The sequence below is a fragment of the Eublepharis macularius genome, chromosome 2 (genome assembly GCF_028583425.1).
Source record: "Eublepharis macularius isolate TG4126 chromosome 2, MPM_Emac_v1.0, whole genome shotgun sequence".
NCBI classification, from domain to species: Eukaryota; Metazoa; Chordata; class Lepidosauria; order Squamata; family Eublepharidae; genus Eublepharis; species Eublepharis macularius.
The window spans coordinates 75,827,825-75,839,603 of NC_072791.1; the positions used below are offsets into that span (position 1 = coordinate 75,827,825).

General features: G+C 41.5%; 1 protein-coding gene and 1 long non-coding RNA gene across 4 annotated transcripts in view; one reads left to right on the forward strand and one right to left on the reverse strand.

The window, feature by feature from the left end:
- PALS1 (protein associated with LIN7 1, MAGUK p55 family member) overlaps nucleotides 1–2,131 on the reverse strand; it is a 98,318-nt gene extending 96,187 nt beyond the window's left edge. For both annotated transcript variants that reach the window (XM_054971539.1, XM_054971536.1), the window contains exon 1: nucleotides 1,977–2,131. The gene's annotated coding sequence lies outside the window, so the exon portion shown is untranslated. The remainder of the gene's footprint in view (nucleotides 1–1,976) is intronic.
- A 134-nt stretch (nucleotides 2,132–2,265) lies between these two features.
- On the forward strand, nucleotides 2,266–8,745 carry LOC129324640 (uncharacterized). 2 transcript variants are annotated; one of them, XR_008596549.1, is made up of 4 exons: nucleotides 2,266–2,435; nucleotides 4,231–4,407; nucleotides 6,992–7,048; nucleotides 8,603–8,745. It is a non-coding gene; the product is annotated as an uncharacterized LOC129324640 (long non-coding RNA). The 2 variants fall into 2 exon arrangements; XR_008596550.1 differs by lacking the exon at nucleotides 4,231–4,407.
- The last annotated feature ends 3,034 nt before the right edge of the window (nucleotides 8,746–11,779 follow it).

Consider the following 11,779-nt stretch of genomic DNA (forward strand, 5'->3'; position numbering starts at 1 on the left):
ATATGCTTTTTAATGATTTGGGTCTGGATTTGACACTTTCCCTACAGCCACATAGCTGCTTTCAAAAGTGTGTGGGGGCCCAATTTTGCCAGAAACCACAGTATGGGGGGAGGGAAGACTCCTGCCTTTTCCACTGTTCCTTTTCCTGAGCTGAAATTACTCTGGGGAACTTATTTGCCCCATTCTGGAACTGCACATGTACAGAATACTGCACGTGCAGCTCCAAGTTGTCGCAACTTCCCATGGAGTTGCTACAACTAAAGAATTGACACGCAGAGAAAGGCAGGAGCCCTTTCGTCCCCCTCCAGTCCTGATCCTAACCTCCCCCATGACTTTTAAATGCATGTTCCCCACAGTTACCGTCTGGCTGCAGTGAAAGCAAGTTGGGCCTGGACTCCTTAAAAATATTGTGTCATTTGGCCCACAGTGTCTGCTGCTCCTTCCCTATAACTCACTTGTTCAATAGTTTGTACACTTTGCCCCTAGAAGTCAAAAAGCTAAGCCTTACTGACTCCTAGAAAAAATGGCCATCAAGCCTTTACAAAAAAATTTGGACTCCTGTAAGTGTTCATTTTATTTATTTTAAATAATCATAAACCACACTCTCAATCTATATTCTGAAGGCAAGCTGGTGCAGCATGAAATATAACAATAAATTCATAACATAACAAATATTAACAAGGCACCACTACTTGTGGTGCAGAGTTTGTTAGAAGAGATGATAAAAAGTGAAATATTTTGTATGTTCAACTTTTCCCTTCTCTAGTATATTGCAAAACATGAGGGTTTTTCTAAAAAATTGTTCAGCAAAAATAAAATATTAACATCGAACAGTTTCCTTTTTGAAAAACTAAAAAAAGTACTCATTTTCTGCTCTTGTCCCACAATGCCAATGTATACCATATCGGGTATACAAAAGAGTATTCCAGAATTCACCAACGTTTGTCCTAACCAAATAAACCTAAAAGTGAGTGCCTTGATGTTTTAAAACATTAAAAAATTTAAAATCAAAATTTTATACACTCAGAGGGGCATAGCAATTTCTTGAGGATTATCTACAAAATAATATGTAAGAGTCACGTTCTTTATCACAGTTCCTAAATGATACAATAGCTCTACCCACCCTCAAATAGTTTCAGGAGATAATAAATGATTTGCTATACGCACAGCATGCACTGGTTCACCAACTTAATCCTTCCAGCAGGAGTCCTGTGTGCCAGTAGAGACTAATGGCTTTACAAGGCCAGTTCCCCAAACATGAGACTTCCAGCAGGTTACGAAGTGGGGGCAGGATTAACCGCAGCGCACACTGAAATAGACAGGATAAGCCAACAATGGAAATAGCTGTATCTACGGAACCTAAGAGATAACAATGGCAAAAGGGCCTCCACTAACCAACCTTCGTGCCAGACGGAAGCAAGCTGCCCGGAAACAAAGGTTACAGATGAACTATAGGAACGGCAGGATGGGAACCGTGAACCCAAGGCCCTTCTCCACACAAACCCAAAGAAGCGCCACTAAAGAAGACAGCCACTTCATTTCCCAGCCAGGCACACACAGAGTCGCTCTCCCTCCTAAAAGCAGGCAGGAAGGGAAAGCGCAGGGCAAGGGGCGGGTTGGGAGGAGAGGACTTGGAGGCGACCCGCCAGACACAAAGTTCACACGCACGGGGGCGAGGGGGGGGGGTCAGCAGAGGAACGGAGCCGCCTCTTCCCACAAGATGCGCACACATCCCTGGCCAGGCACCCCGAGAAAGAAGTCTCCATGACTACCGCGGCCAGCAGATCTGAGGCGACAACCACAAAAGCACTTTTCGAAGAGTAAGCCCCACTGAATAGAATGGGGCTTACTTCTAAGTGGACCTAAAGTTGGAACAGGAAGGCACCTCCCCGCTCCACGCCAGCCTCTCTCTCGGGGAACTTGTTGCACGCCTTCAGGACTAGGAAGGGGAGAAAGATAAGAGGGCTTCTTCTCACCTTCACGCTCCCGTCGCCCGCCACACCGGACGGGGCTCAGCCTAAACCGTGAGAGGGCGCGCCCGACACCGCTTGCCTTCAGGCCCCTCAAAATAACAGACACGGGCCCGAGACGAGCAGCGAGACAGCCTCTTCCCGATTCACCTCGCGCGAAACCGGAGGGGGGTGGGTGGGAAGAAAAGCACCACAACTCCAGCCGTCGCCCCGCCTCCCGTGCCAGATCCCAGCAACAACAGCACCGCCTCTTCCTTGACGTGCACGCGCCTGTCCCCCGCCCTGCAATCGGCTCTCGACCACCTCCCCTAGCGCGGAGGAGACGGGATCAGAAAGCAACGCGGGCCTTGGGCTGCCGAGCGCTCCGCGGCTATCACGGCGTACGGGCACGCGCTCCTTAGGCCCGTTTCCACCCTCAGCCCGTGTGCGCGAGCGACCTGCCTCCTCCTTTCCGTGACAAATCGGGTAAAAATGCTAGTGGCGCAATGAGGGGGTGCGGTGGAGAAGGGTGGTATGGAAAGAGCGCGCGGAAGAGGTGCTATGTTGCCTTGCGTCTCTCCAGGAGGGTTCTTAGGAGACAGGCAGAAATTTTGTAAATACATGATTATTAATGGGAAAGATCATTGCGCTGCCTTTTCGACTGATTACATTAAATTTGATCAAATACGAAAACCTAGATATTAGTATTTTATCGTGGTCTATGTGATATTGCAGGTAAGATAATTTTCAGTTTAATAAATAAAGGGCAGAACATTTGTGATAACTGTAGCAGTAGAAAAGAACAAGAGTCCAGTAGCATTTATAAGACTAGCAACATTTGTGATAGGGTATGAGTTTTCGTGAGCCACAGCTGTGTTAAAGCAACAACAAAGTTTTGTAAACTTTAAAGACTGGCAGGCAGGCAATGCCATCCTAAATAGAGTTACACCATTCTATGTTCATTAAAGTCAATGGGCTTAGAAAAGTTGTAACATTTTATTGTGGCGTGTTAAATCTAGCCGACACACATTATGTCACAATAACTATTGGGCTTTAAGGTAGCACACAAGAATCCTTTTTGTTTAAACCCATTGTTATAAGGACAGGCCATTTTTAACATTTTCTTTTAAGTATTGTATTACAGTAATATACTAGATCCAAAATAGCTTGGGAAACAAAAAAAACCAATCAAGTTCCTCAACTCTCATTCTGAAATGTTAAAGTATGCCCACCCACTTATTACATGCTTGAACACCCAAACTCCTGCCCTAATTATGGAAATCCAAATGAACTTTAAATTGTGTAACTCAAGACATAAAAGGGGAGGGAGAATACTACCCCATTGCAAACCATTAATAGTGAAGATGACAATATGTTCAGACCATTCAATTCAGTTAGGATTTAATTCACTGAAACAATTCTCTGCAGATGTTTTTGTAATTACTTTTTTAGGTAATTTTTTTTTTAAGTGGTCCATCATCCTATCTCACACAGTGGCCAACCAATTGCTTTGGAGGGACAACAACAGGGCACAAAGACCAAGGTCTTCTCCTGAAGTTGCCTCCTGGCTCTAGTATTTAGAGGCTCGCTACCTCTGAATATGGAGGTTCCGTTTAGTCACCATGGCTAGTAGCCTTGCAGGCCCCACAAGCCAATTGCCAAGGGGCTGAACAGCAGTCCCCCAGCACCACCAGAATGCTCGCGGCCAAACACCATGCATTCTCACGGATGCATGCGGCTGACATTTTGCGATGTGCCAACACTAACACCGAAGAGAATCCTGGTGTTTGTGTAGACCAGGTGGATGCAATATAAGACCCCTGATGAAGTTTTTAATGAAACAAGTTGTAAATTAGTGGGCCCCTTCTCGGGCCATAGGGTCCTTTGCTCCCCCTGTCTTACCTCCACCTGTAAAAGAGAAGAAAAAACATTATCTGCTTGTGAATACTTACCTGATACTACTGACATCTTCTATCTTCATGTTGATGTTCTACGTGCACCTGCAAAAAGGGAAGTGGATTACCTTATGCTTTATATTGAGTGAATGAACGACAGTGGATTTTTGCGGCCGGAACTAGAGACTATTAATTGAAATTAATACTTGAACAGTATTCCTATATAATTTTGATACTATATTTATTATACATGAATATATTCATTGAATATTTATTAGTAGTACTTGCACCTTTGCACTTTTGATATAAAATATAAAAATATATTTTTATAGGAATTACATTATTGCACTTTACCCCTCGTTTGGTCATTATCTCTTTTGTACCAGGGCTATGAAGGCTGTTTCAGTCCTATAACCAGGCCCAAAACCAGACTGGGAAGGATCCAAGCAATCCAGTTCATCTAGGAAAGCTTGAAGTTGTCCAGTCACCCCCGTTCAATCATCTTGGTCAAGAATGGAACAATTGAGCCTGGTTGATATTTACTGAGATCTCCTGGGTCCAGGGTAGGCTTTTTTAGAATTGGATGCACCACAGCCTGTTTCATGGCTCGTGTAACTACTTCCTCTCTCAAGGAGGGATTAACTACCTCTCAGACCCAGTAAGCTAGCCCTCCTGACAGATTTAAGTTGCCAAGGGAGATTGTTAATTAACCCTTTGCTCAGAGTTGTAGATTCTTTAGATTAAGTCTGAACTATATGTTGCGTGCTCCAAGTTGAATTGCCTGAAACTGAGTCATGTTCCTAATACTGAAGCTAATACTTTCTACAAGTAGAATGCACAACTGTGAAGCAAGTAAAACCAATCCTGAAGTGAACTGAAGATTTGTTTGATGTTGACACTGCCAGAGAGACAAGCTGCTGCTGTTCAGTTTAAAAATAGCTTGTCTTTTCAGTAACAGGAACAAACAAAAGTCCAGTTGCATATAGCCTCTCTGGATCATATTATTTGGGCAGCTCTCTTTACTGTTATGTTTTTATTGGAGTAAATCTCAACAGATTTTATTTTATCACTAAGCATTTACAAGACAACATCCTTCATTTTGGCAGGAGACAGGTGCCTGCAAAGAATTTAAATTGTTATAGTACAGGTCAAAATATTTGATACTGTTGCCCTCTAGAGGAAGAATGGAAAACCACAGGAAGAAAAGTGGAGAAAGTACAATTTCTATGCACTTCCGAAACAAACAATGCAGCTAGTCCTTCCCCTCTGTGGATCTGCTCAGTTCAATTAATGATGATTGATTTAGCTCCTTTTCAGCCTGATCAGTGAGAGGGTGTGTTTTGCCAAGTAGATTTGGCTCTTAGGACTGCTGCCATAATATATAAAGTGCTTTGCTATCTTTGATGTGGCTGAAATGCACTGGGAGCCATTGACTGCTAAGTCTAGCTATCTACTGTAATACACAGCTTTAACTAATTCTGTAATTAATGAATAACAGGACTACTGGAACCATGTCTTCAAACTAATCTCTGTTATGATGATCCTTCATTGAATAAATGTCAGATTCAATATGAGGCAGGAACTGTTGCTGTTAATAGTAACATAGAAAGAAAATCTGGTTGGATGTAGCATCTCCTGTCATTGTGCTGCAGAGGAGAGCTTGCTTTTGAAAATCTACTACATTATTAGAGAAAGTCATATTTCATCATTATAGCACTACATCTGGAGATTGCATTCTCCAGTTACATAGGGACTATTTTGAATCAGACCTTTTCATTATTTATTCTGTTTATTCATTCAGTTTTGATCTTGCTGATAAACCTAGAGATCCCCTACGCAGCTTGTATATATGATACAATAAAATTAAAATTCAGAATTAAAATATAAAACCATCTGCTATGCCTGAAAACTGTCTATTGCTACCAGAACATATATTCTCACACATTGTAGTTATTTTAATCGGATTTTTATTTGTTCTGGTAAAAAGCATGCTGATGTTGAACAGCAAATCTCAGAATTCAACCAATAACTGAAAATGAAAGTAAAATATAGAACTCTAGAATGTTGCATCCCATAATTTCCAAGCTAAAAATTTTTCAATTTCCTTTCCTAATACTTAACTATGCAATCATATCAAACAACTTAAAACCAAGCTACATCATTAGCTCTTATTCCAGCAAAACCATGTCCTCAAAGTAATTCAAATCAGACATTTGATCAAGCAAAAGAGGCCAACCATCCTCAAAATGCTTTGTTTTCATTTCTACAAGGATGAAATTCTACCAGAATCCAACTTTCATTGGTAGATCATTAGAAGGAATCTTTTTGGGACTTAGTTATAACAGCAATCCAAAAAATAACAAGTTATACAATCCCTAAGCACCCAGAAGTGATCCTCCTATGCCTCTGGGAGGATCCCTCGATCCCGGTCATCAGGAAAAATCTGGTTTTACTATGATTTCCGCTGCAAAAATGCTGTTAGCATCTTGGAAACAAGAGAAGTTTCCATCCGTACTAACTTGGAATAAGAAATTATGGGACATCTTCATCGTGGATAAAATTTCTGATTGTCTCCACTCAATTGAAAATCAACAGTATCAATCAACTTTTTTTGAGCAATGGCTGCCATTCATAAACTATATGTGTAGTACAAAACAACCACAAAATCCTGACCCTTTTGTTTACAGTTTTGTTGGCCTAACGAAAATTCACACTATGTATAATGATGCTAATGTTATCTTTCAGGCATTGTAATAAGCTACTTCTTTCATGAGAAGTTTATCTCCTTTTGTATTGTAAATACTTTAAAGTTTGTTATACTGTAATATTTGAAAAACAAAAATTAAAAATTAAAACATTAGAGGGAAAGAAGGAAGCAGCCAGACACCTCTACATTGTGTCTAAATCTAGTTCAGCAGAGAATTCTCTTCTGGAATAATTGTTTGTATTAACTAGTTGTCTTTTGCCCATGACTGCTCTGGAAGCTTTTTTGTGTGTGTGCTGAAAACAGGATAAAAATTAAAGCTATGTAAAATCTAGAAGCATTAGCAAGAGCATTGTCAAAATCTGTCACTGCAGTTGGTTATTTATTTGTTGAGATACCAGTCTCTGATTGTGTTCTGTTTTCCCCTTTCTCTCCATTTCCAGTTCCTTGCCATCAAGTAGATCCTATTCTGGCAAATCTGCTTTGAGCCTCCATGAATGGTAGGAAATGCAGGATACATTGGAATAAATAAATATCCAGCACACATCCTCATGACTGCAGCATATAAGCCCAGTACAGATGACCGCATCACATGTTCATTGAATGTTTAGGGAGGGAGAGCAGGTGCCTCGATGCGATTGCTTGGTTGTCTCCTGAGCCTGTTTAATGAAGTTTCCCCTGCCGTTCTTAAGATAGAAGAATAATTGGGTACTATTACGATGACCCCTCACACACCTTTCACACATGCTGCCATCCACCCCAAATTTCCCCTCACAGGTTTGGGGCCTCCCAAGCAGGTAAAGGCTGGGTCACCACATGGTATTTGTCTAGCCTTCACTACAGCAGGCAGAAAGTTCTGACCCAAATACTCACAGGGTCCCTTCTCTCCTCTTCCAGAGCTCCACTAGACAGGCAGCCAGTTCCCTGTGTGCACCTCCCCTCAACCAGCTGCAGCCCAGAGCTATTGGGGAAAAGGAAACTTAGAGATTATTTTCCCTATATATATGCTGCCGCCATTTAAACCCAGCCCATTTAACATGACCAGAGTATTTGAGGCCTGTGAGAGAAGTATTTTCCCTCAGCCAACGATTTCAAACCACCCAGAAATAAACAAAATGAAAATAAACTTTATTTACAAGATGGAACATAGGAGTGAATGGATTTTAAACTAATAAACAAATTGGAGTTAAACAGAGAATTTTTCAAAGTAACCGAACAGACAGCAATCTTTCTGCTGCCTCCTTTAGCAGCTCCCCAAAGCCTTCTTTCCCTCCAATGGACACTAACAGTGAAGTCCTACGGAGAGTCACTCCAGTCTAAGCCCATTGAAATCAATAGGCTTAGACTGGAGTAACTCTGTTTAGGATTTCACAGCAACTCTCATTGGACTAGCATTCCACCAGCTCCCATTAGCTGTCTTGTCAAGTTTGGATGAGGATATTGCAAACTATTCACATTTTCTTGCATAATTTGATTTTATATAATTAAAATGGTTATGCAAGTTTAGAAAGACTAAATTCCCATATATGAACAGGTCACTTCATAAGCAAAAAGAAGCATAAATTGTAATATTTTCTCATCCTTTCTATATTCCATAGATTCCAAGGACATATACACTCAAGAATCCCTTGACTCTAGTGTGACAGTTGGCCCAGAATAAGTCATAGTAGAGCTAAAAAATATAGTGCTAGTAAGGGGTCGGGGGGAGGAGTACACCCCAGACAAGTAGGTCATTCCCAATCACCTCCTCCAATTGCTGGACTCACTTCTACCTGTCAGTGACATAAGAACTGGAGTGAGGAAGATAACGGATCTTGAAGGCAGCAGATAAATTCCCTTCTAAGCTGCTTACATTCAGCTCTCCATATAATCTCATCCCTTCTCTTTGTGGGAAGGATCTATAGCACTCCTCCCTACCATTTGTCTTTGGCTCACAGGGCCCAATTGTTGAAGCAGCTAGAATGTGGTAGGGTGAGAATGAAAGATTAACATCTGGGATATCCCTCCCGTCATCTCTGCCAACTGACAGTCCCAACTTCTTTCTGTTTCACCAGGCTCCAACAGATGATGCAAGAATCCTGCCTATTTCTATTATCAAGTTTCAAGTGAGGTCTCATCTTTGTTGCAATATGATCATATTGCATCCAGCCCAAAAGACAGAACTATGGCAAACTGAAGTAAATTTGCTAATGTGTGAGTTCTGCTGGTTTCGAATCTGTTTTGTACCTATGGAAGAAGAACAAATTGTGGGAGAAAGTTTATGGTTGTAGCAATAGACTTGAGGTTTTTGTTTGGGAGACATCATCATAGTGGAAAATTGGCAGTAATAAAGTTGAGGAACACAAAGAGACAAAAACAAAAACATACCTAAGCCCCTGTTTTTAAAAATTGAAGTAACATTTGTATTTCATTAAATCTCATAGGTTGCTCTTTTAGAAAGTAAAAACAAACAAATACAAGACATTTCAAATAGGCTATGAAAATAAAAATAAGTAAAATATTGATAATTCTGTGTAAGGATATAATAAAACAAATCATATAACCACATCTCTCCAAAGATATCTGTTATGTACTAAAGGGGATGAAGAGTTACTGGGCTACAGATTTGAAAGGGCTACAGATTTGAAAAAGGATTCTGCATCCATTTGACATCTTTGTGTAACCCAGCAGAACTCTGGCTACATAGATTCCTCTCCTAAATGATCTTTTCTTATTGAGGAGGGGGGGATTCAAGTCAATAAATGAAAGCACCCCTGTGGCTTGGCAAGTAGTCATGAAATTGCTTCACAAAGGACGTGCTCAAAATATGATCGTGTTCAAAGTGAAACAGGGTTGCACTTCCCTGTAACTGATCATCGAGTGGTCTCCTGTGCAGGCACACATTAGGACTGCACATGCACAGGCCAGCCACGGAGAAGATTTCAAGAGCTTTCTAAAAGAGTAGGAGCACTCCTCCACCCATTTTGGTACTTTCCCATCAAAACCATCTCATGACCGGGAAGAGGGATGCTGTTCCCTGAGTTCTCTCCATGCAGCTGCTAGAGATCCCCCAGAAACTAAGGTTCCAGAGAGTTCACTGTGGGGCAGGAGGGAGGGATGTGTTCCTGCACAGAAGTCCACGCAATGAACAACAGTTACAGGTAAATGCAACCCTGTTTTCATCTTCATGGTTTCTGTGCAGTTCTACATTGGGAGAGTAGCAAGCTCACTTACTGAAGGAAGTGGATGTGAAACTCTCAAAGTAAGAGACTTCCCAACAGATGCTTAGCATCTCATTGATCTAGAGGTGCTTCTAGAGAAGCAGGGAGCTCTCTAAAAGTGTCCCTGCCAAAGTACAAGCAGGAATGCAGAAAGGGAAAAAAAAAACAGCACTCTGGTAGGGAGAGCCATGCTAGGTAAAAAATACTGAACAGCCATGAACTCAAGAGAGAGCGCAATAGCCTCTACCAACCCACAAAGGAAGGATTGTGTGAGAATACTGCTAGTTGTCTCTTGGAGCCTGAATGACTAATACAACCAATAGTGTTGTGAGACATGAGGGCTGAAAGCCAGCCCCTGGTAGGGAATCCTGGCATTGTACACATTAAGATTGTGGGAAACGCTATGAATACGAGGACATAGGTTAGAAATCACAATGTTCTCATTCTATAAGTGGAAGTGCTGTACACTAAAAATGAAGCACCAGGGAGGTGCAAAAAGTTAACCTGAGGTTACACCTCTATTTTGAATGTCTTTGGAGATCCAATAAGGAAGAGAAAAGTTTAGAGTATTTGGTTCCCAAACATAATTAGTAGCATAAGAAGCAGGGTCCAAGTCCTGCTACAGCCGAAGTAGAGACTCTTACCCACTTAGAGGTGCAAGATATGGTAGTCAAGAAGCAGCAGTTGCAACTCAGTTGCAACTAAGACTACTGCTATAGTGCAGGAAAAGGAGTGGACCAAAACTGCAAAGTTGTCAACGGGAGTGAAAGCACAGCCGCTCCACACCAGAAAAATGAAAATAGTGAAGCAGATGTAATGTGACCAAAGAAAGGATGGACTAAAGGCACCATCAATGAACCTTGTGCTGCTAGCAGAACAATCTGCACAGCAAAAACAACCAGGGGATAAAACAAATCCAGATTACCTTGCCAGTGGATTAACAAGGGCATTCCCCAATTACAGGGATCTCTGGAAGCAAAGGAGCAAAGAAAAGGGCAGGCCCTGGAGCATTACAGTATGTTGCAAGGTCAAATAGCCCATGCCTCCAATTAGAGTATCTAGAAGTTGGCACCAGTTAGTTGAAGAAAACTTAATTATAATGCATTGCAATGACATGGAGCATTTTCAGTAAAACAAAAGACAAAGACAAGGTATGTCTAGTACTCTAGGTGAAAGTAGTACTAATATGACAAAGTCATTTTGCAGAAGACTAGGAGATACCTGAAGATACACCCTCGTAGCTGAAGATACACTGCAGGGGCAGCACCTGAGACAGCACTAACTGTCGGAGTCACAGCATCACACTATGCCCCGGGAAGAACAGAGCACTAAAAGCATGAGAAAGGTGCATATATGCTCTCTCAAGAAAAAAGAAAACAATTTTTGGTATCCAAAAGGTGTGAAACTTAAACTGAAGACCAAATTCTGCCAAGGTGACACAGGTATATAAAACTCAAAAGTGCAATTGTGAAATTGAAAACACTAAACAATCTTGATAAAATGTGAATTGACTAAGACTGATAAGGCAAAGGAAACTCTCCTTCAACTTATAGGACAAAAAAGGGTCAGTAACCATCTATCAATGGAGAAGAGAAAAAAACTGTATTGCAGCCTCAAGAGGGATACCCTAGTTGTTATGCATTTTATAATCATCCAACGTGTTGGAATTCTGCTACTAGCAATCTGCACGCTCAACAGCAGAGGGACTCTGCAGGAAAGGTAAAGAGATGTATGAATAAGACAGCCAAGCACAATGGTGAAGACTACCATACATAAAATTAAGATTACCTAGACCTAAAATAGGCTTTTCCATCTGTCCTTCTTAACAAGTAAAAAGCCTTTAAAAAACCACCCTTTTTCTGTCTGGGGGAATACTGACCAGAATAGTTTAATTAATGGAAGGGCAGGCAACCTCCCCTGAGAGGAGAGGTGGGGAAGACCTTGCATCTTTTGAGCTCATAAAGCAACACAGATGTGAAAAAGAATTGTTAGAGACCTGTGAGTGGTGAATAAGGCAGCGGACCACTGAAT